This window comes from Anomaloglossus baeobatrachus, unplaced genomic scaffold (assembly GCF_048569485.1).
Source record: "Anomaloglossus baeobatrachus isolate aAnoBae1 unplaced genomic scaffold, aAnoBae1.hap1 Scaffold_2543, whole genome shotgun sequence".
In the NCBI taxonomy this organism is placed as follows: Eukaryota; Metazoa; Chordata; class Amphibia; order Anura; family Aromobatidae; genus Anomaloglossus; species Anomaloglossus baeobatrachus.
The window spans coordinates 35,524-58,328 of record NW_027442114.1 but is presented as its reverse complement, the minus strand read 5'-3'; the positions used below and the strand labels follow the sequence as shown (position 1 = coordinate 58,328).

At 49.5% G+C, this 22,805-nt stretch overlaps 1 pseudogene; it reads left to right on the top strand.

Annotated features, from left to right (window-relative positions):
• Nucleotides 1-3,000: 3,000 nt before the first annotated feature.
• On the top strand, nt 3,001-3,209 carry LOC142262955 (U2 spliceosomal RNA; annotated as a pseudogene).
• Nucleotides 3,210-22,805: the final 19,596 nt, after the last annotated feature.

Below are 22,805 nucleotides of genomic sequence, written 5' to 3'. Positions count from 1 at the left end.
ACCCATTGTACTCTCAAGTAGCAATATATTGTACTGTTATGTTGTACTATGTACTAATTACGTGTTTATATGGTTTTGTAACCCTTTATGATCTTAGATAACTTTATCCTTGATAAAGACCTAAAAACAAGGTCGAAACGTTGGATGAATTATCCTTTTGCACAAATAAAGAATTTTCAGCATTCCAAGAGTTCTTTTCTTACGTTATTGATCACTATAGTGTGCCAGAGCTATTTTTATTGAATTGACTCTTATTTTTTCTGAGCACCTGCTATATACACAGTGACCCAGACATATTCAAGTTTCATTCAGAAGGCAGAGGGAAGCCTTAGCAGCTGAGCCTATATCTTAGCTTGTGAGCATTAGAACAGGCCGGCGATTACAGGGTAACATGAAAAATGTCCAGCTTGCATTATGACTAGAACATGACAATATCCTTTTAAGTACTAACCTATGATGCGTTCCTAAGCAGTTGATGTTATATGTTCTACATTTCATTTTCTGCATACTTTACAAGTAGTAGAATTTGCTTTGATATAGGCAACTGGATTTTCACAATGAAAAGGCAAAGGATAACGCCCGAAAAAGACGCCATACATTATGTCAGTGCCATCACTGACAAACCTGGATTGACCATGAAATACATCAATCCCCTTAAAGGTGAGTTAAAACAAGTTTTAACTAAATTGCCTTAATATTGTCATGCATTAGAATGACTGTCTTAGGTAATGATAAATATTTTCTACAGGAAGAGGAGTGTTTGCTGAAACTGAAATCGAAAAAGGGAGTTTTGTTGCAGAATATCGAGGCGAGCTCACGTATGCACTTACGATGGTAGACAACTACTCGAGATTTATGGTTGTGGTACAAGTCAAAGATCTAATGGCCCATACTGCAGCGAAGGTCTTCCAAGCACACTTATGCAGACCTCATGGCTACTCAGAGAGAGTCCTCACAGATCAAGGCACAGCCTTTGAAGCGGAAATCTTCAAGGACTTCTGCAGCTTTTACCGATGCAGGAAGATGCGCACTACACCCTACCATGCTCAAACCAATGGTTATCAACCTGCTCAGGACTTTACCCCATATTCCAGATGTGGCCTTACAAGTGATTTATAGAGGGGTAACAATACGTTGGGATCACCGGATCTAATCTCCCTTTTTATACACCCTAAAATCTTGTTTGCTTTAGAATAAACAATAACATCATAAAGGTATAGCAGTACCGTTTCAAAGTTTCGGTGTCCCAAGCAGCATTCCATCAGCCTCTGGAAGGTTCCTGGCAAATTGCACAGCTCGAAGGGCATGCTTTTGAACTCGCAGAGACCCATCGGGGTGGCAAAGGCGGTCTTCTCCCGGTCTGCCTCAGCAACGGACACTTGCCAATAGCGACTAGTGAGATCAAGGGTAGAAAAATAATTTGCAGTTCTCAATGCAGCTAGCTATTCCTCTATACAGGGGAGTGGTGCTGTCCTTCTTCTTTAACAGGACCAACGGAGCTGCCCAGAGGCTACAACTGTCACGGATAACCCCAGCCTCCTTCATGTTGCTCAACATGTCCTTGGTACACTGGTAATGTGCAGGTAGTTTTGGCTTATATCTCTCTTTGATGGGTGGGTGTGCACTTGTGGGGATGTAGTGTTTGACCCCTTTTATTCTTCAAAAGTCTAGCGGATGTTTGCTGAAGACTTGCTCGTATTCTTGCACTAGCCTGTAGACCCCCTTCTTGTGATGTGAAGGTGTGGAGTCAGTGCCTACGTGTAATTCCTTACACCACTCCTATGGCTGACTTGGTGAGCTGTCACTGAATGGGTGGGCTGAAGCAATGGTGGATGCTGCTGTTTGGATAGCATGTGTATCTACTGAGAACAGCTTATCAATGGTGGCAAATCGGAGCAGCTTAATCTCTTGCTCTCCGCAGTTCAACACTCTCATGGGCACTCTTCCCTTCCATATTAATGAATAAAACTATGATGTAAATGTAAATAGCATATAGATACCCCACAAATGCAGATAAAAGTAGGTTATGGGAAAAGGGGGAAGAGAGAAACAGGAAAATAGTGGAATAAAGTATACCTTCCAGGTGGGAGAGGAAATGGCAGCACAGCCAATGGAGGTGAAGCAAGGGGAGCCTGCAACTAAAGAGTTGAGAGCGTTATCACATGGTGACTGAGCCTGATTGTAACGGGAGCATAGAGGTGCCGATCCTGTCTTACCTGCGTTGGTGTAGAAGTGGGTGTCCTGTGGTGGAGTCAGCTATGTGCAGTGGTGGCCGTGGGTTCTTTTATGTGCGACCGTAGTAATAGCTGCGCCCACTTCCTGTATGGGAGTGGAATGCAGTGAGGTTAATGGAACGCACGCCTGCGCATTTGTGTTTAACGTCGCGCATGTGCAGAACGGAGAAAAGGCTGCGCTCACTTCCTAATGAAAGGGAGTGAGACGCATCTGGGAAGGGAAGGGAAAAGATTAGGGTTTGGGGATGATGAAAGGGCTTTCTACGGGCAAGGATGGCAAAGGGTGGCAGTGACGGAAAGTCAGGCAGCCTGTCCTGTCCTGTCCTGTCCGTCCGTCTTTTTGTATCATGAATTGGAAAGACTGCAAGGGGGAGGGGAGGTGCTTGTGTCCAAAAGGAGGAGTTATTCAGATTCATTGCAGTGGGCGGCGGCTGCAAAAAGCACCATTCTTCTTGTTTTTGCTCTGCAAAACAGCCTTTTCAAGGGTTGGCTTGGGTGACAAAATGTCTTCTGTAGGCGTGGGTTTGTCTCCCTCTCCCTAAGATGTGTCCGGTATAGGCCAGGGTGCCACTCAAGGCCGTAACCAATTCGGGTTATAGCTTCTCGGCCTTTTGGCTAAGATCAAGTGTAGTTTCGGAGGACGCTACCTTGGTCGGTACTGGAAGGTGCCTGGGATTGCACGTCTGCCGGCCTTGAGGAAGTGTGTGCGCCTTCTGGTGACACATAGCCCTCTTGTGCCTGGACGGTTCCCAGGCAACGGGAGGCGATCACCTTTGTTATTTTGAAGTCCTACTGATAAACAGAAAAAAAAAAAAAAATTAAATCTGTTCTTATCAGTTTAATATCTGATACGTCCCCTCTCTGGGGACCATATATTAAATGGATTTTTAGAACAAGGAGATGGAAAAAATCTTGCTCTGTCCACTCCACGCATTGACCTGGTATTGCAGTACCTCCAGGACCGGTGCACCCCTTCTTAACCCAGTTTCCAAAAGCAGAACTCAATTCACCTGATTCAAATGAGCCCCATTAGTGAATTGAAAGAAAGCAAAAACTTTATATGCACCTCAATTTGGCCAATTCACTTTTCACACTTTCACCCTTTTTTTTATCTTTCACACCTTTTACTTGCTTTATTGATGCAAAAAGCTGTGCCAAATAGCAAACTCATCTCCACTCAACTTGACCAACTCTGCTATGTCCCGTGCAGTATCTTATTCTCAGTCTTATCTAGATCATTTGCAATTGAATAGAATAGATCCCTTTTGGCTGCTTATGACTGTGTAAAATATGTAGTTTTACTGGGCTGGGATGAGAGAATCCATTGAAGCATGGTGTAGGGATTGTGGTTCCTGTGTGCTAAGAAGAGAGGCTGGCACCAGCCAGAAAGCCCCATTGCAGCCAATAATCACTTAATAACTTTTTCAACTTGTCATCATATGGGAGGCCTTCCATTCCTTGTAGTAGTCTAGTTGCCCACCTTTGAACTGACTCTAACTTCTGAATGTCCTTTTTAAAATGTGGAGCCCAAAACTGGTTCCCATATTCCAGATGTAGCCTTACAAGTGATTTATAGAGGTGTAACAATACGTTGGGATCACGGGATCTAATCTCCCTTTTTATACACCCTAAAATCTTGTCCCAAGCAGCATTCCATCAGCCTCTGGAAGGTTCCTGGCGCATTGCACAGCTCGAAGGGCATGCTTTTGAACTCGCAGAGACCCATAGGGGTGGCGAAGGCGGTCTTCTCCCGGTCTGCCTCAGCAACGGACACTTGCCAATAGTGACTAGTGAGATCAAGGGTAGAAAAATAATTTGCAGTTCTCAATGCAGCTAGCAATTCCTCAATACGGGGAGTGGTGCCGTCCTTCTTTTTTAACAGGATCAACAGAGCTGCCCAAAGGCTACAACTGTCACGGATAACCCCAGCCGCCTTCATGTTGCTCAACATGTCCTTGGTACACTGGCAATGTGAAGGTGGTATTGGCTTATAGCTCTCTTTGATGGGTGGGTGTGCACCTGTGGGGATGTGGTGTTGGACCCCTTTTATTCCCCCAAAATCTAGCGGGCTTCCCACCGGTAACCCGCTCCCCAGCTTGGATGGATGCTGAGGGAGCCCCTTTTGCCCGCAGGCTCTGGCCCTGGGAACTGTAGCCTTGGCGGTGACTGTGCTTCCCTCTACGGTGTGAGCTGTTGCCTTCAATCGGGTCTTGACTGCTGGGAAACCCTGGAGGTTCCTGTCGCTAACGGATTTGACCGGTTTTACGGCGACTCCTAGCCTGGTCGGGGTCCGTAGGCCCTGCCGGATGGTGCTGGCTTCTCTTCACTCCCCGATCTGGTACCGGCGGGCCACCGCCCATCCCCGGTCCGTACGGTTCACTCCAATCAGCCTCTCCTGCAGAAGGTCACCACCGTCTGCCAACCTTGCTGAGTGCCCGGGCCACACACCCGGACACGGTCAGTCTCCTCTCCTCTTCACTTCTCTAACTCCAAAACTGATCTCTAATCTGACTCCTTTTCCCGCCTCCAGGACTGTGAACTCCTCGGTGGGTGGGATCAACCGCCTGGCCCACCCCCTGGTGTGGACATCAGCCCCTGGAGGAAGGCAACTAGGATTTGTGTTTAGCTTCGGTGTGCCTAGCCGGAGTGTAGAGTGTGTTGGTGTAGTACCTGTGACGACCTGGCTTGTCCAGGGCGCCACATTCCCCTATAGTAAAATGCAGACCGTCCGCGGGCTGCCCGTCCATCACCGGTTTTATTTTCACAACTGAAAAAGAATAAAACGGTAAAACATGTAAAAGCATCATAAACATTTTACAACGGTACAGCTTCCGCTCTTCTCCCACCCAAACAACCTGGCCCTGATGCTGCCCCTAAGAAGCGGGCAGCACCCCTTGACCCCAGTCCAGCACCAAGTTGCCCGAGCGGGTTCTGTCTCTTTCAGGGGGCCCACGTCCAAGGGGACCCCTGAACCCCCGGAGGATCGCCACCGGTTACGGTAGTGGCGGGCCTAGGCCATCCCTTTCCTCCAGGCCCATCCTCCCAAATCAGCCTCTCCGGAGGCGGTAACGGTGTCAAGCCAACAAACATTTTTATTTACATTGCACTAAGTTTGTGGTTGCCCTGCAAGTTCTCGGGCTTGTCCGTAAGCAGTTCCTTACGCAATGGTTGCACAGTCCCTACGGGGACAACAGTTGCCGGCAACGGCCGGTTTAATCACGGTTCAATCAGGTAAACTTCTTTGGTTGATCATCTTTACTTATCATTTAAAACTTTCAAACTGGTACACTCAACACATAAAGCCCCCCCCTTTTAAAGAGTAGTTTCCCTGTACCTAAGTGGGGGTCTACCTAGGTTGGGGCGAGTGGACCTTCGGGGTCCGGTGTCAGTGGTGACAGGCAGTGGGGCAGAGGGAACAGTCAGTTCCTCCTCCCTGCTATCATGTGGGGCAGGCGGAGGCGTAGGGGAGCTGGGTACAGGTACCTCCCTGGGCACTGGCTCGCGGTTAACCGTTTCCATCATTTCTTCATCCACGGGTTGTGGGAACAGTATCACTGGAAGGATCACCGCACCGTTCTGTGTAGGCCAGTCTGCTGGAAAATCACCCATCATGGTGTGGATTACCTCTTTTTCCTTCTCCACTGGACTGGGAACTGGAGCCTCATCCGCTACTCTCAATGCTGGTGGGCACTTCTTCAGGTGGTCTCGGGAAACCGTGGCCAAAGTCCCCCCCTGGTCACGGCTGATCTGGTAGGCCTTCCCATTCTCCCATCCTGTGGGCTGGACTACATACGGGTTTTTTTCCCATTGATCATCCAGCTTGTGGGCCCTTCTTTTCCGCTTCAGCACTACATCCCCAGGTTGGAAGGAACCGGCAGGCGCCTTCTTGTTGAAGCACTGCTCCTGTTGTCCCCGACTCCGGCACAAGTTCTTTTCAACATACTCCTGGACCTGTCGGTACTGTGTCCTCCGCCGAGTGTCCCATTCAGCTGTCGACAGGAGTGCTTCTGAAGCTTCCAAGCCCATTTCCAGATCCACTGGTAGCCGGCCGGGACGAGCTCTCATCAGGTATGCTGGAGTGCATTTCGTAGAGCTGGAAGGGATGTTGTTGTACATATCGACCAGGTCAGGTAGCTTCTCCAGCCACAGGTTCCGCTCTTCCAGTGGTAACGTCTTGAGGAGGCCCAGGACCAAGTGGTTCATCTTTTCACAAATGCCATTGGTTTGGGCGTGGTAAGGCGTGGTCCGGATTTTCTTGCAGCCGTACAACTGGCAGAATTCCTGGAATACCTCTGCTTCAAAGGCCGGACCCTGGTCGGTAAGCACCCTCTCCGGGTACCAATGCGGTCAACAGAAATAAGCCTGGAAAGCCTTAGCAGCGGTGCGGCCGGTTAAGTCCTTAACTGGGACAACCACCAGGAACCTCGAGTAGTGGTCTACGATGGTCAGAGCGTAGGTGTACCCACTTCGGCTGGGGGTGAGCTTTACATGGTCAAGGGCAACCAGCTCCAGCGGTTGGTGTGTAATGATCGGGTGTAGGGGTGCCTTCTGGCTGGCCTCGTCCTTCCTTCTCAATGCGCAAGGGCCACATTCTCGGCACCAGGCCTCCACAGATTCCCGCATTCCACTCCAATAGAACCGCTCTCTTAACAACATCTCTAGCTTCTTCCACCCGAAGTGCACTGCACCATCATGGTATGCTTGCAGGACGGTGGGCACGTTAGCCTGGGGAATCACCAGCTGGCGGATCTTCTCGTGAGTCTTTGGATTAATCAGCTCGCGATACAACTTCCCCTGGTGTAGGTATAGCCGGGTCCGTTCTTGCCACAGACGTTGGGCTTCGGCAGGGGCAGCAGGGTCTATCCCAGCAGAACCCTGTTCCACTAGAGTCTTGACCAGGCGGACAGCAGGTGCCTGGTCCTGAGCTTCCTGCCAGTCCTGTCGGGGCAGCGAATCCAGGTTCACCCGTTGTTGGTAGACGTGCACCTTCTCAGTGAATGGCCGGTGAAATGCAGGCAACTCGATCTCTTCGAGGTCATCATCCTCTGGCCCCTCTTCCGACAGGTGGGGCATCCGGGAGAGTGCATTGGCATTGACGTTGGTACGGCCGGCCCGGTACTTGATGGTGAAATCGTAGTTGGCTAACCTGGTCACCCACCGCTGCTCCAACGCGCCCAGCTTGGCCGTATCTAGATGGGTCAGCAGGTTATTGTCTGTGTACGCGGTGAACTTGGCTGCTGCCAGGTAATGGCGGAACCGCTCGGTGATAGCCCACACCAGTGCCAAGAGCTCAAGCTTGAAGGAGATGTAGTTCTCAGGGTTCCTCTCAGTCGGTCGGAGTTTTCGGCTAGCATAAGCTATTACCTTTTCCCTTCTGTCTTAGACCTGGGATAGAACAGCCCCCAAGCCCACATTGCTGGCGTCGGTGTAGAGGATGAATGGGCGGCTGTAGTCAGGGTACGCTAGGATTTCCTCTCCGGTCAGGGCTGTTCTCAGCTGGCGGAAGGATTCCTCATGCTTTTCTTCCCACACCAATGGGGCTACTAGGGATCTACCACCCTTGGTCTGTCCTACGAGGAGGTCTTGCATGGGGGCAGCCATCTTTGTGTACCCCTTAATGAAGCGACGGTAATATCCCACCAGGCCCAGAAACTGCCTCACTTCCCTCACTGTGGTCGGTCTCGGCCAGTCTTGGATGGCGGTGATCTTCTCGGGGTTGGGGGCGACACCTTCCGCACCAACCACATGTCCTAGGTACTGCACTCTGGGTTTCAGCAGATGACACTTTGAGGGCTTCAACTTCATCCCATACTTGGCAAGGGACGCGAACACCTCGGCTAGGTGCTCCAGGTGGGCTTCATACGTCTGTGAGTACACAATCACATCATCCAAGTACAGCAAAACGGTCCCATAGGCAGTCTTCTCTCGGTCTTCCGGTGCCACGGCCACCTGCCAGTACCCGCTGGTGAGGTCAAGGGTGGAGAAGTAGTTAGCGGTTCTCAGCGAGGCCAGGGACTCTTTGATGCGGGGCAGAGGGTAAGCATCCTTATGCGTTATCTGGTTAATCTTCCGGTAATCCACACACATCCGCATGGTGCCATCCTTCTTCTTAACCAGCACCAACGGAGCGGCCCAGGGACTACAGCTGTCCCTAATAACCCCTGCCTCCTTCATGTTCCTCAATATGTCTTTGGCGCATTGGTAGTGCGCAGGGGGAATAGGCCTGTATCTCTCTTTAATAGGGGAGTGTGTACCGGTAGGGATGTGGTGTTGAACCCCTTTAATCTGCCCAAAATCTAGAGGGTGCTTGCTAAAAACCCGCTCATACTCCTGTACCACCCGGTATACCCCTTCCTTGTGGTGTATGGGGGTATCATCAGTGCCGACATGTAGCTCTCGATACCACTCGCCTAACTCCCCCAGGGATGAGTGGGAACCGGCAGCAGGCGGTGTGACCGGGGGAACGGCTTCATGGATCGTGTGGGGATCTAGAGTGAGCAATTTGGCAAGGGTAGCGTACCGGGTGGTGCATGAATGCACACATATTGGTTTTATAATCTTATTGTATTACTTTATATTCTTATTTCACTTGTGCATATCTCCACCATAATCCTGGCTAAGAAATATAGCTTTTTTTGGGGTACACAGGTAGTAAGGTCTTCTTTCTATTTCTTTAGGGGTGATATAGCCTGGTGGAACTCTAGACCTCTAACATTATATATGCACCCTTTTTCTTTATGGTTCTTGGACACCTTATAACATTCTTCCATACATATATATCTTTCTCATAAATTATAAATAATTAGGCATTTTTATATATTTTATTTACATTTTCATAAATAACTTTTTACAAAGCATGGGGGACATTCTCACATACATATAATTTTCATGTACGCATTCTGAAAATTTACGCATAAACCGTACACACTCCTTTTTGTAACAATTTCTATAACTCATTCGCTGAACTCTCATCCCGGATATTCATTCTTACACCGAATTTCCTGTTATAACACAACATTCATGATTTTTATTCAATTTATTTTTATTTTTTAGGTTTATTAGTAGTGATGAGCGAGTACTAAAAAGCTCGGGTGCTCGAAGCTCGGGCCGAGCCTCCCAAGATACTCGTGTACTCGGCCCGAGCACCGAGCCCAATGTTATCCTATGGGAGACCCGAGTATTTTTGTGAAATGACCACCGGCAGCATGTAGAAACCCTAAAAATGGCACAAAAGTCTCCGAAGAGTGCTCAAATGACATGGCAACAGCATGGGGAAGACCCCTTGAAGCATTTATCACTCAAAAGTCACAGCTTTGAATAATTTTGTCCGCGTTTTACGCCATTTTTACGGACTCACCAGAAAACCTTCCAAAATGACACCAAAATGATTTTTCATAGCGGAAATGTTAAGGGCACATACCCAATAGTGAGATAGAGCTAATGTATGTTACTTTTTGAGATCAATACATGAAAGATTTTACGTAAAACATTGTGTGGCACTCCGATGTCCCTGAGAAGAGACGTACATAAAGGCCTCTGAGTCTAATGTGCCCATTTTGAGGAACTGAGTCTTTGTAGTATTTTCCTTTGCCAGGGCAGTCCAAAATTGTGAGGTTCACCAATGCCCCTGCATACAGACGTGCATGATGGCCTGTAAACCTGAAGTGCCCATTGTAAGGAAGTGGGTCTATTGTAGTATAGCCCTTAGGCAGGGCAGACAAAAATTGGGAGGCTCCACGTTGTCCCTGGATAGAGACGTGCATGAGGGCCTCAAAACATTAAGTGTCCAGTGTCAGGAAGTGGGTGTATTATAGTATAGCCCTTAGGCAGGGCAGCCAAAAATTGGGAGGCTCCACGTTGTCCCTGGATAGAGACGTGCATGAGGGCCTGTAAACCTGAAGTGCCCATTGGAAGGAAGTGGGTCTTTTGTAGTATAGCCCTTTGGCAGGGCAGCCAAAAATTGGGAGGCTCCACGTTGTCCCTGGATAGAGACGTGCATGAGGGCCTGTAAACCTGAAGTGCCCATTGGAAGGAAGTGGGTCTTTTGTAGTATAGCCCTTTGGCAGGGCAGCCAAAAATTGGGAGGCTCCACGTTGTCCCTGGATAGAGACATGCATGAGGGCCTCAAAACATTAAGTGTCCATTGTCAGGAAGTGGGTGTATTATAGTATAGCCCTTAGGCAGGGCAGCCAAAAATTGGGAGGCTCCACGTTGTCCCTGGATAGAGACGTGCATGAGGGCCTGTAAACCTGAAGTGCCCATTGGAAGGAAGTGGGTCTTTTGTAGTATAGCCCTTTGGCAGGGCAGCCAAAAATTGGGAGGCTCCACGTTGTCCCTGGATAGAGACGTGCATGAGGGCCTCAAAACATTAAGTGTCCATTGTCAGGAAGTGGGTGTATTATAGTATAGCCCTTTGGCAGGGCAGTCAAAAATTGGGAGGCTCCACGTTGTCCCTGGATAGAGACGTGCATGAGGGCCTCAAAACATTAAGTGTCCATTGTCAGGAAGTGGGTGTATTATAGTATAGCCCTTAGGCAGGGCAGCCAAAAATTGGGAGGCTCCACGTTGTCCCTGGATAGAGACGTGCATGAGGGCCTCAAAACATTAAGTGTCCATTGTCAGGAAGTGGGTCTTTTGTAGTATAGCCCTTTGGCAGGGCAGCCAAAAATTGGGAGGCTCCACGTTGTCCCTGGATAGAGACGTGCATGAGGGCCTCAAAACATTAAGTGTCCATTGTCAGGAAGTGGGTGTATTATAGTATAGCCCTTAGGCAGGGGAGCCAAAAATTGGGAGGCTCCACGTTGTCCCTGGATAGAGACGTGCATGAGGGCCTCAAAACATTAAGTGTCCATTGTCAGGAAGTGGGTCTTTTGTAGTATAGCCCTTTGGCAGGGCAGCCAAAAATTGGGAGGCTCCACGTTGTCCCTGGATAGAGACGTGCATGAGGGCCTCAAAACATTAAGTGTCCATTGTCAGGAAGTGGGTGTATTATAGTATAGCCCTTTGGCAGGGCAGCCAAAAATTGGGAGGCTCCACGTTGTCCCTGCATAGAGACGTGCATGAGGGCCTCAAAACATTGTTCCCATTGCAAAGGAGCGGGTCTCCTGTCGTTGTAATGTCCATTCTGCAAAGAATGGGCGAAAAAATTTACCACTGGGGGTATACCTGAAACAAAGGCCTAACTCTTGTAACGGTCATCATGGTGGCGCATGAGGAGAAGGAGGAGCAGTCCAGCGATTATCCAAAGTCCAGAAGTGTGTACCCATGGGTGACTGGAGGTACATGGCAAATTCCCGTTACAAACTTTAAATTCCGCTCTCATTTGCTGGTGGTGTGGTGAAGTCTGGCCCAATCCAAGCCTTGTTCATCTTGATCAGAGTCAGCCTGTCAGCATTTTCAGTTGACAGGCGGGTGCGTTTATCTGTAATGATTCCACCTGCGGCACTAAAAACACGCTCTGACAAAACGCTAGCGGCAGGGCAGGCCAGGACTTCCAAGGCGTAGAGAGCCAATTCATGCCACGTGTCCACCTTGGATACCCAATAATTGTAAGGCACAGAGGAATGTCGGAGTACAGTTGTTCGATCTGCAAGGTACTCCTTGAGCATCTGGGCAAACTTAGGATTTCTTGTGGCACTACCCCGCACCTCAGGGGCTGTGGTACGTGAGGGGCTGAGAAAACTGTCCCACATCTTAAAGACTGTTCCCCTACCTCTGGCGGATTGGACTTGTGCCTCTCTCGGCTGTACGCCTTGGTTGTCCACTGATTCCTGACCTATGCCGCTAGCGTTTTGTGAGGGGAATGCTTTGCCTACTTCCGTGACTATGGCCTTCCGGAACTGCTGCATTTTGGTTGACCTCTCCGCCTCGGGAATAAGAGACATAAAGTTCTCCTTGTAGCGTGGGTCTAACAGTGTTACCAACCAGTAATGATTGTCGGCCAAGATGTTCTTAACGCGAGGGTCACGAGACAGGCAGCTTACCATAAAGTCAGCCATGTGCGCCAGACTCTTAACAGCCAGGACTTCAGTAGCCTGACCAACACGTTGACTGAACATGCTGTCCTCCTCCTCCTCCTCCTCCTCATCTACCCTGTCCTCTGGCCAGCCACGCTGAACCGAGGATATGACTGGTGTGCATGTCATATCCTCAATTTGGCCGGAGATTTGCTCCATGTCTTCATCCTCCTCCTCGTCATAGTCCTCCACTGCACGTTGTGATGAGACGAGGCTGGGCTGTGTGTTATCACCCACACCCACTACTGTTTCTTGCTGCAACTCATCGCGCTCCGCCTGCAATGCATCATGTTTGGTTTTGAGCAGAGACCGTTTTAGAAGGCAGAGTAGCGGTATGGTGACGCTAATAATGGCGTCATCACCACTCACCATCTTGGTGGAGTCCTCAAAGTTTTGGAGGATGGTACATAGGTCGGACATCCATCTCCACTCCTCAGGTGTTATGTGTGGAGTTTGACCCATTTCCCGACGGCTTAGGTGATGCAGGTACTCAACAACTGCCCTCTTCTGCTCACATATCCTGACCAACATGTGCAGAGTTGAATTCCAACGCGTGGGGACATCACACACCAGTCTGTGAGCCGGAAGATGCAAACTGCGCTGAAAGCCGGCAAGGCCGGCTGAATCAGTAGGTGACTTTCGAAAATGTGCAGACAGGCGGCGAACTTTTACCAGCAGATCAGACAGCTCTGGGTATGACTTTAGAAACCGCTGAACCACGAGGTTGAGCACATGGGCCACGCATGGAACATGTGTCAGCTGGCCTCGCCTCAAAGCCGCCACCAGGTTCCGGCCATTGTCACACACGACCTTTCCTGGCTTTAGGTTCAGAGGTGTGAGCCAGTGATCTGCCTGCTGTTTCAGAGCTGTCCACAGCTCTTCTGCATTGTGGGGTTTGTCACCTATGCAGATTAGCTTCAGCACAGCCTGTTGCCGCTTCGCCGAGGCAGTGCTGCAGTGCTTCCAGCTTGGGACTGGTGTGGAGGGTACAGTGGATGAGGATGCGCAGGAGGAGGAGGAGGCTGAAGAGCATGACATTCCGGAGCTGTAGAGTGTGGGTGAAACACTGACTGAGGTAGGGCCTGCAAACCTTGGTGTGGGAAGGACGTGTTCCGTCCCTCGCTCAGACTGGGTCCCAGCTTCCACAATATTAACCCAGTGTGCCGTCAACGAGATGTAGCGGCCTTGCCCACAAGCACTTGTCCACGTGTCTGTGGTTAGGTGGACTTTGGGTGAAACAGCGTTGTTCAGGGCACGTGTGATATTTTGTGACACGTGGTTATGCAACGCGGGGACGGCACACCGGGAGAAATAGTGGCGGCTGGGGACCGAGTAACGTGGGACAGCTGCCGCCATCAGGTCGCGGAATGCTTCTGTCTCCACCAGCCTAAAAGGCAACATTTCCAGCGCAAGCAGTCGCGAAATGTTAGCATTTAGAACTGTGGCATGTGGGGTGTTGGCAGTGTATTTGCGCCTGCGTTCAAAGGTTTGCTGAATGGATAACTGAACGCTGCGCTGGGACAAGGACGTGCTTGATGATGGTGTTATTTCTGAGTAGGCAACTGCAGGTGCAGGACCGGAGGAGGCTTGTTCGCAGGCAGCATGGACAGGGGATTGGCTCGCATGCACAACCAGCGAAGACGTAGCAGTGACATTAGCAAGCACTGCTCCTCGACTCTGTTGTACTTCCCACAAAGTCGGGTGCTTGGCTGACATGTGCCTGATCATGCTGGTGGTGGTCAGGCTGCTAGTTTTGGTACCCCTGCTGATGCTGGCACGGCAGGTGTTGCAAATGGCCTTTTTAGAATCATCTGGATCCAACTTAAAAAACTGCCAGACTCGGGAAGACCTAACATTTGTACAGGCACCTTGTGTCGTGTTGTTGTTCCGGGGAACGGTTGCCTGACTTCTGCCTGGAGCCACCACCCTGCTTCTTACTGCCTGTTGGGATGCTACGCCTCCCTCCCCCTGTGCACTGCTGTCCTCGCTCTGCATATCCTCCTGCCAGGTTGGGTCAGTTACTGGATCATCCACCACGTCGTCTTCCTCTTCCGCACCCTGCTCCTCCTCCTGACTTCCTGACAATTGTGTCTCATCATCGTCCACCCCTTGTTGAGACACGTTGCCAACTTCGTGAGAACGTGGCTGCTCAAATATTTGGCCATCTGTACATACGATCTCCTCATGACCCACTTCAACATGAGCTGGCGAGAGGCCAGAATGTGCGAATGGAAACGTGAACAGCTCTTCCGAGTGTCCAAGTGTGGGATCATTAATGTCCGAGGACGTGTACTCAGCCTTGTGGTAGGAAGGAGGATCAGGTTCTGAAATGTGCGGTGCAGTATCACGGCTACTGACACTTGACCGTGTGGAAGACAGAGTGTTTGTGGTGGTGCCAATCTGACTGGAAGCATTATCCGCTATCCAACTAACAACCTGTTGACACTGGTCTTGGTTCAAGAGCGGTGTACTGCTGCGGTCCCCAAGAATTTGGGACAGGACGTGCGAGCGACTAGATGTGGCCCTTTGTTGTGGCAAAATTAGAGCTTGCCCACGACCTCGGCCTCTGCCTGCACCACCATCACGTCCACTTCCTTGTTCCTTGCCAACGCCCTTGCGCATTTTGCAATGCTGTGCTGACGTGTATTCACTAGACTTGGGCGTTATATCAAAGTTTGTGCAAATTGTGCACCTGTACGCTGCCACCGACAGGCACACACGTGCGGTTTTTAAATGCAAGCACGGACGCACTAAGAACCTAACAGGTTTTAGGAGCAAAAATTAATGATGAGAACTCTGACACTATCAGCCACTGCTGACTGACGTGTATTATACACTACACTTGTGCGTTATATAATAGTTTGGTAAAAACGCACACAAGTGCACCTGTACGCTGCCACCGACAGGCACACACGTGCGGTTTTTAAATGCAAGCACGGACGCACTAAGAACCTAACAGGTTTTAGGAGCAAAAATTAATGACGAGAACTCTGACACTATCAGCCACTGCTGACTGACGTGTATTATACACTACACTTGTGCGTTATATAATAGTTTGGTAAAAACGCACACAAGTGCACCTGTACGCTGCCACCGACAGGCACACACGTGCGGTTTTTAAATGCAAGCACGGACGCACTAAGAACCTAACACAGGTTTTAGGAGCAAAAATTAATGACGAGAACTCTGACACTATCAGCCACTGCTGACTGACGTGTATTATACACTACACTTGTGCGTTATATAATAGTTTGGTAAAAACACACACAAGTGCACCTGTACGCTGCCACCGACAGGCACACACGTGCGGTTTTTAAATGCAAGCACGGACGCACTAAGAACCTAACACAGGTTTTAGGAGCAAAAATTAATGACGAGAACTCTGACACTATCAGCCACTGCTGACTGACGTGTATTATACACTACACTTGTGCGTTATATAATAGTTTGGTAAAAACGCACACAAGTGCACCTGTACGCTGCCACCGACAGGCACACACGTGCGGTTTTTAAATGCAAGCACGGACGCACTAAGAACCTAACACAGGTTTTAGGAGCAAAAATTAATGACGAGAACTCTGACACTATCAGCCACTGCTGACTGACGTGTATTATACACTACACTTGTGCGTTATATAATAGTTTGGTAAAAACGCACACAAGTGCACCTGTACGCTGCCACCGACAGGCACACACGTGCGGTTTTTAAATGCAAGCACGGACGCACTAAGAACCTAACAGGTTTTAGGAGCGACAATTGCTGAGAAGTCTGACACTATCAGGACTGTTTTAGACTGTGTACACCAGCCCCAGATATGATGAAGGCTGGTATACGGTCACCACTAGGAATGGCTATATACCCTGCCTGCCTGCCTGCCTGCCTGTATACTGCTACAATAGTCCTGACAAGGACTCTTTTGGTCTCTAGCCTGTATTCCAACCTGGCTATACCCTGCCTGTATACAGCAACAATAGTCCTGAGAAGGACTCTGCTACTGTACTCCGACCTGGCTATACCCTGCCTGCCTGTATACAACTAGAATAGTCCTGAGAAGGACTTTTGGTCACACTGTTTGCAGCCCTGCTACGGAAATAGCTATAAAGGGCCGCAAACCTTTCCCTGAAGCAGCGACCCTTTCCCTGCACTGACTGTCTGGATAGCTGTGCGCCCGCCGGTATAAAGGCTCGGTCACGCTGTGCAGGCCGGCCAATCACTGCAATTCCACAACTAACAGGGCTGGCATTGCAGTGGTCTGCCAGCCAATCCCTGCATGAGGGCTGGCTCTCAAAAGAGCGCCAACATGCAGGGATGAAGACCACGAGTACAGCACGAGTATCGCGAGATTACTCGGTCCCCGTCGAGTAGACCGAGTACAGTGATACTCGTGCGAGTACCGAGTAGTAACAAGCATGCTCGCTCATCACTATTTATTAGTAAAATGGCTTACACTCCCCTTTTTTCCACTTTTTTCTTCACTACTTTTATAAAGAAATTTTTCCTTTCTTTATTCTTAATGCAATTTTATATAGCAACACCACCATTTTTTGCCACGAACATAATTTTTCTTGTCCGTCATCCCGTTCACCCTTACAGGGTTGTGGACAGATGCACTTGTCACTACACTTCTAAGACTCAATACAGGGTCTGGAGCTCAATGCTCCCTTTTTGTTTTTTTTTTCTTCTTTTTTTTCTTTTTTTCATTTTGTCCTTCTTCTTCTTCTTTTTCTGATTTTTGTCTCAAAAAGCTGATGAAATTTGAAACACTATACCCCAGTGATTTTATAAATGTTTCTCAATATATCACTTGAGAACTTTTATGGCCGGTATTGTAACAGTTGACCATCCCGGCAGTATTTGAAATACAGCAGTCAGTCCTCTGACGTAGCTCCATATGTGTATATATAGAGGTTCTTCCTCCTTTGATTGCATACTGTTCTTTTTTTGCCCTGATGAAGGAGACAGTGATCTCTGAAACACATTGACCGGAAAAAAGAATAAAGAGATGAAATAATTAACATCAGTTTCCTTTGGTGACAGCGCGGCACGCACCCGATTTTCCTCCTATACGTTATTGCTCTTCTACTAGGGGCTGCGGCTGTTAGGTTCTTAGTGCGTCCGTGCGTGCATTTAAAAACCGCACGTGTGTGCCTGTCGGTGGCAGCGTACAGGTGCACCTGTGTGCGTTTTTACCAAACTCTTATATAAAGCACAAGTGTAGTGTATAATACACGTCAGTCAGCAGTGGCTGATAGTGTCAGAGTTCTCGTCATTAATTTTTGCTCCTAAAACCTGTGTTAGGTTCTTAGTGCGTCCGTGCTTGCATTTAAAAACCGCACGTGTGTGCCTGTCGGTGGCAGCGTACAGGTGCACTTGTGTGCGTTTTTACCAAACTATTATATAACGCACAAGTGTAGTGTATAATACACGTCAGTCAGCAGTGGCTGATAGTGTCAGAGTTCTCGTCATTAATTTTTGCTCCTAAAACCTGTGTTAGGTTCTTAGTGCGTCCGTGCTTGCATTTAAAAACCGCACGTGTGTGCCTGTCGGTGGCAGCGTACAGGTGCACTTGTGTGCGTTTTTACCAAACTATTATATAACGCACAAGTGTAGTGTATAATACACGTCAGTCAGCAGTGGCTGATAGTGTCAGAGTTCTCGTCATTAATTTTTGCTCCTAAAACCTGTGTTAGGTTCTTAGTGCGTCCGTGCTTGCATTTAAAAACCGCACGTGTGTGCCTGTCGGTGGCAGCGTACAGGTGCACTTGTGTGCGTTTTTACCAAACTATTATATAACGCACAAGTGTAGTGTATAATACACGTCAGTCAGCAGTGGCTGATAGTGTCAGAGTTCTCGTCATTAATTTTTGCTCCTAAAACCTGTGTTAGGTTCTTAGTGCGTCCGTGCTTGCATTTAAAAACCGCACGTGTGTGCCTGTCGGTGGCAGCGTACAGGTGCACTTGTGTGCGTTTTTACCAAACTATTATATAACGCACAAGTGTAGTGTATAATACACGTCAGTCAGCAGTGGCTGATAGTGTCAGAGTTCTCGTCATTAATTTTTGCTCCTAAAACCTGTGTTAGGTTCTTAGTGCGTCCGTGCTTGCATTTAAAAACCGCACGTGTGTGCCTGTCGGTGGCAGCGTACAGGTGCACTTGTGTGCGTTTTTACCAAACTATTATATAACGCACAAGTGTAGTGTATAATACACGTCAGTCAGCAGTGGCTGATAGTGTCAGAGTTCTCGTCATTAATTTTTGCTCCTAAAACCTGTGTTAGGTTCTTAGTGCGTCCGTGCTTGCATTTAAAAACCGCACGTGTGTGCCTGTCGGTGGCAGCGTACAGGTGCACTTGTGTGCGTTTTTACCAAACTATTATATAACGCACAAGTGTAGTGTATAATACACGTCAGTCAGCAGTGGCTGATAGTGTCAGAGTTCTCATCATTAATTTTTGCTCCTAAAACCTGTTAGGTTCTTAGTGCGTCCGTGCTTGCATTTAAAAACTGCACGTGTGTGCCTGTCGGTGGCAGCGTACAGGTGCACAATTTGCACAAACTTTGATATAACGCCCAAGTCTAGTGAATACACGTCAGCACAGCATTGCAAAATGCGCAAGGGCGTTGGCAAGGAACAAGGAAGTGGACGTGATGGTGGTGCAGGCAGAGGCCGAGGTCGTGGGCAAGCTCTAATTTTGCCACAACAAAGGGCCACATCTAGTCGCTCGCACGTCCTGTCCCAAATTCTTGGGGACCGCAGCAGTACACCGCTCTTGAACCAAGACCAGTGTCAACAGGTTGTTAGTTGGATAGCGGATAATGCTTCCAGTCAGATTGGCACCACCACAAACACTCTGTCTTCCACACGGTCAAGTGTCAGTAGCCGTGATACTGCACCGCACATTTCAGAACCTGATCCTCCTTCCTACCACAAGGCTGAGTACACGTCCTCGGACATTAATGATCCCACACTTGGACACTCGGAAGAGCTGTTCACGTTTCCATTCGCACATTCTGGCCTCTCGCCAGCTCATGTTGAAGTGGGTCATGAGGAGATCGTATGTACAGATGGCCAAATATTTGAGCAGCCACGTTCTCACGAAGTTGGCAACGTGTCTCAACAAGGGGTGGACGATGATGAGACACAATTGTCAGGAAGTCAGGAGGAGGAGCAGGGTGCCGAAGAGGAAGACGACGTGGTGGATGATCCAGTAACTGACCCAACCTGGCAGGAGGATATGCAGAGCGAGGACAGCAGTGCACACGGGGAGGGAGGCGTAGCATCCCAACAGGCAGTAAGAAGCAGGGTGGTGGCTCCAGGCAGAAGTCAGGCAACCGTTCCCCGGAACAACAACACGACACAAGGTGCCTGTACAAATGTTAGGTCTTCCCGAGTCTGGCAGTTTTTTAAGTTGGATCCAGATGATTCTAAAAAGGTCATTTGCAACACCTGCCATGCCAGCATCAGCAGGGGTACCAAAACTAGCAGCCTGACCACCACCAGCATGATCAGGCACATGTCAGCCAAGCACCCGACTTTGTGGGAAGTACAACAGAGTCGAGGAGCAGTGCTTGCTAATGTCACTGCTACGTCTTCGCTGGTTGTGCATGCGAGCCAATCCCCTGTCCATGCTGCCTGCGAACAAGCCTCCTCCGGTCCTGCACCTGCAGTTGCCTACTCAGAAATAACACCATCATCAAGCACGTCCTTGTCCCAGCGCAGCGTTCAGTTATCCATTCAGCAAACCTTTGAACGCAGGCGCAAATACACTGCCAACACCCCACATGCCACAGTTCTAAATGCTAACATTTCGCGACTGCTTGCGCTGGAAATGTTGCCTTTTAGGCTGGTGGAGACAGAAGCATTCCGCGACCTGATGGCGGCAGCTGTCCCACGTTACTCGGTCCCCAGCCGCCACTATTTCTCCCGGTGTGCCGTCCCCGCGTTGCATAACCACGTGTCACAAAACATCACACGTGCCCTGAACAACGCTGTTTCACCCAAAGTCCACCTAACCACAGACACGTGGACAAGTGCTTGTGGGCAAGGCCGCTACATCTCGTTGACGGCACACTGGGTTAATATTGTGGAAGCTGGGACCCAGTCTGAGCGAGGGATGGAACACGTCCTTCCCACACCAAGGTTTGCAGGCCCTACCTCAGTCAGTGTTTCACCCACACTCTACAGCTCCGGAATGTCATGCTCTTCAGCCTCCTCCTCCTCCTGCGCATCCTCATCCACTGTACCCTCCACACCAGTCCCAAGCTGGAAGCACTGCAGCACTGCCTCGGCGAAGCGGCAACAGGCTGTGCTGAAGCTAATCTGCATAGGTGACAAACCCCACAATGCAGAAGAGCTGTGGACAGCTCTGAAACAGCAGGCAGATCACTGGCTCACACCTCTGAACCTAAAGCCAGGAAAGGTCGTGTGTGACAATGGCCGGAACCTGGTGGCGGCTTTGAGGCGAGGCCAGCTGACACATGTTCCATGCGTGGCCCATGTGCTCAACCTCGTGGTTCAGCGGTTTCTAAAGTCATACCCAGAGCTGTCTGATCTGCTGGTAAAAGTTCGCCGCCTGTCTGCACATTTTCGAAAGTCACCTACTGCTTCAGCCGGCCTTGCCGGCTTTCAGCGCAGTTTGCATCTTCCGGCTCACAGACTGGTGTGTGATGTCCCCACGCGTTGGAATTCAACTCTGCACATGTTGGTCAGGATATGTGAGCAGAAGAGGGCAGTTGTTGAGTACCTGCATCACCTAAGCCGTCGGGAAATGGGTCAAACTCCACACATAACACCTGAGGAGTGGAGATGGATGTCCGACCTATGTACCATCCTCCAAAACTTTGAGGACTCCACCAAGATGGTGAGTGGTGATGACGCCATTATTAGCGTCACCATACCGCTACTCTGCCTTCTAAAACGGTCTCTGCTCAAAACCAAACATGATGCATTGCAGGCGGAGCGCGATGAGTTGCAGCAAGAAACAGTAGTGGGTGTGGGTGATAACACACAGCCCAGCCTCGTCTCATCACAACGTGCAGTGGAGGACTATGACGAGGAGGAGGATGAAGACATGGAGCAAATCTCCGGCCAAATTGAGGATATGACATGCACACCAGTCATATCCTCGGTTCAGCGTGGCTGGCCAGAGGACAGGGTAGATGAGGAGGAGGAGGAGGAGGAGGAGGACAGCATGTTCAGTCAACGTGTTGGTCAGGCTACTGAAGTCCTGGCTGTTAAGAGTCTGGCGCACATGGCTGACTTTATGGTAAGCTGCCTGTCTCGTGACCCTCGCGTTAAGAACATCTTGGCCGACAATCATTACTGGTTGGTAACACTGTTAGACCCACGCTACAAGGAGAACTTTATGTCTCTTATTCCCGAGGCGGAGAGGTCAACCAAAATGCAGCAGTTCCGGAAGGCCATAGTCACGGAAGTAGGCAAAGCATTCCCCTCACAAAACGCTAGCGGCATAGGTCAGGAATCAGTGGACAACCAAGGCGTACAGCCGAGAGAGGCACAAGTCCAATCCGCCAGAGGTAGGGGAACAGTCTTTAAGATGTGGGACAGTTTTCTCAGCCCCTCACGTACCACAGCCCCTGAGGTGCGGGGTAGTGCCACAAGAAATCCTAAGTTTGCCCAGATGCTCAAGGAGTACCTTGCAGATCGAACAACTGTACTCCGACATTCCTCTGTGCCTTACAATTATTGGGTATCCAAGGTGGACACGTGGCATGAATTGGCTCTCTACGCCTTGGAAGTCCTGGCCTGCCCTGCCGCTAGCGTTTTGTCAGAGCGTGTTTTTAGTGCCGCAGGTGGAATCATTACAGATAAACGCACCCGCCTGTCAACTGAAAATGCTGACAGGCTGACTCTGATCAAGATGAACAAGGGTTGGATTGGGCCAGACTTCACCACACCACCAGCAAATGAGAGCGGAATTTAAAGTTTGTAACGGGAATTTGCCATGTACCTCCAGTCACCCATGGGTACACACTTCTGGACTTTGGATAATCGCTGGACTGCTCCTCCTTCTCCTCATGCGCCACCATGATGACCGTTACAAGAGTTAGGCCTTTGTTTCAGGTATACCCCCAGTGGTAAATTTTTTCGCCCATTCTTTGCAGAATGGACATTACAACGACAGGAGACCCGCTCCTTTGCAATGGGAACAATGTTTTGAGGCCCTCATGCACGTCTCTATGCAGGGACAACGTGGAGCCTCCCAATTTTTGGCTGCCCTGCCAAAGGGCTATACTATAATACACCCACTTCCTGACAATGGACACTTAATGTTTTGAGGCCCTCATGCACATCTCTATCCAGGGACAACGTGGAGCCTCCCAATTTTTGGCTGCCCTGCCAAAGGGCTATACTACAAAAGACCCACTTCCTGACAATGGACACTTAATGTTTTGAGGCCCTCATGCACGTCTCTATCCAGGGACAACGTGGAGCCTCCCAATTTTTGGCTGCCCTGCCTAAGGGCTATACTATAATACACCCACTTCCTGACAATGGACACTTAATGTTTTGAGGCCCTCATGCACGTCTCT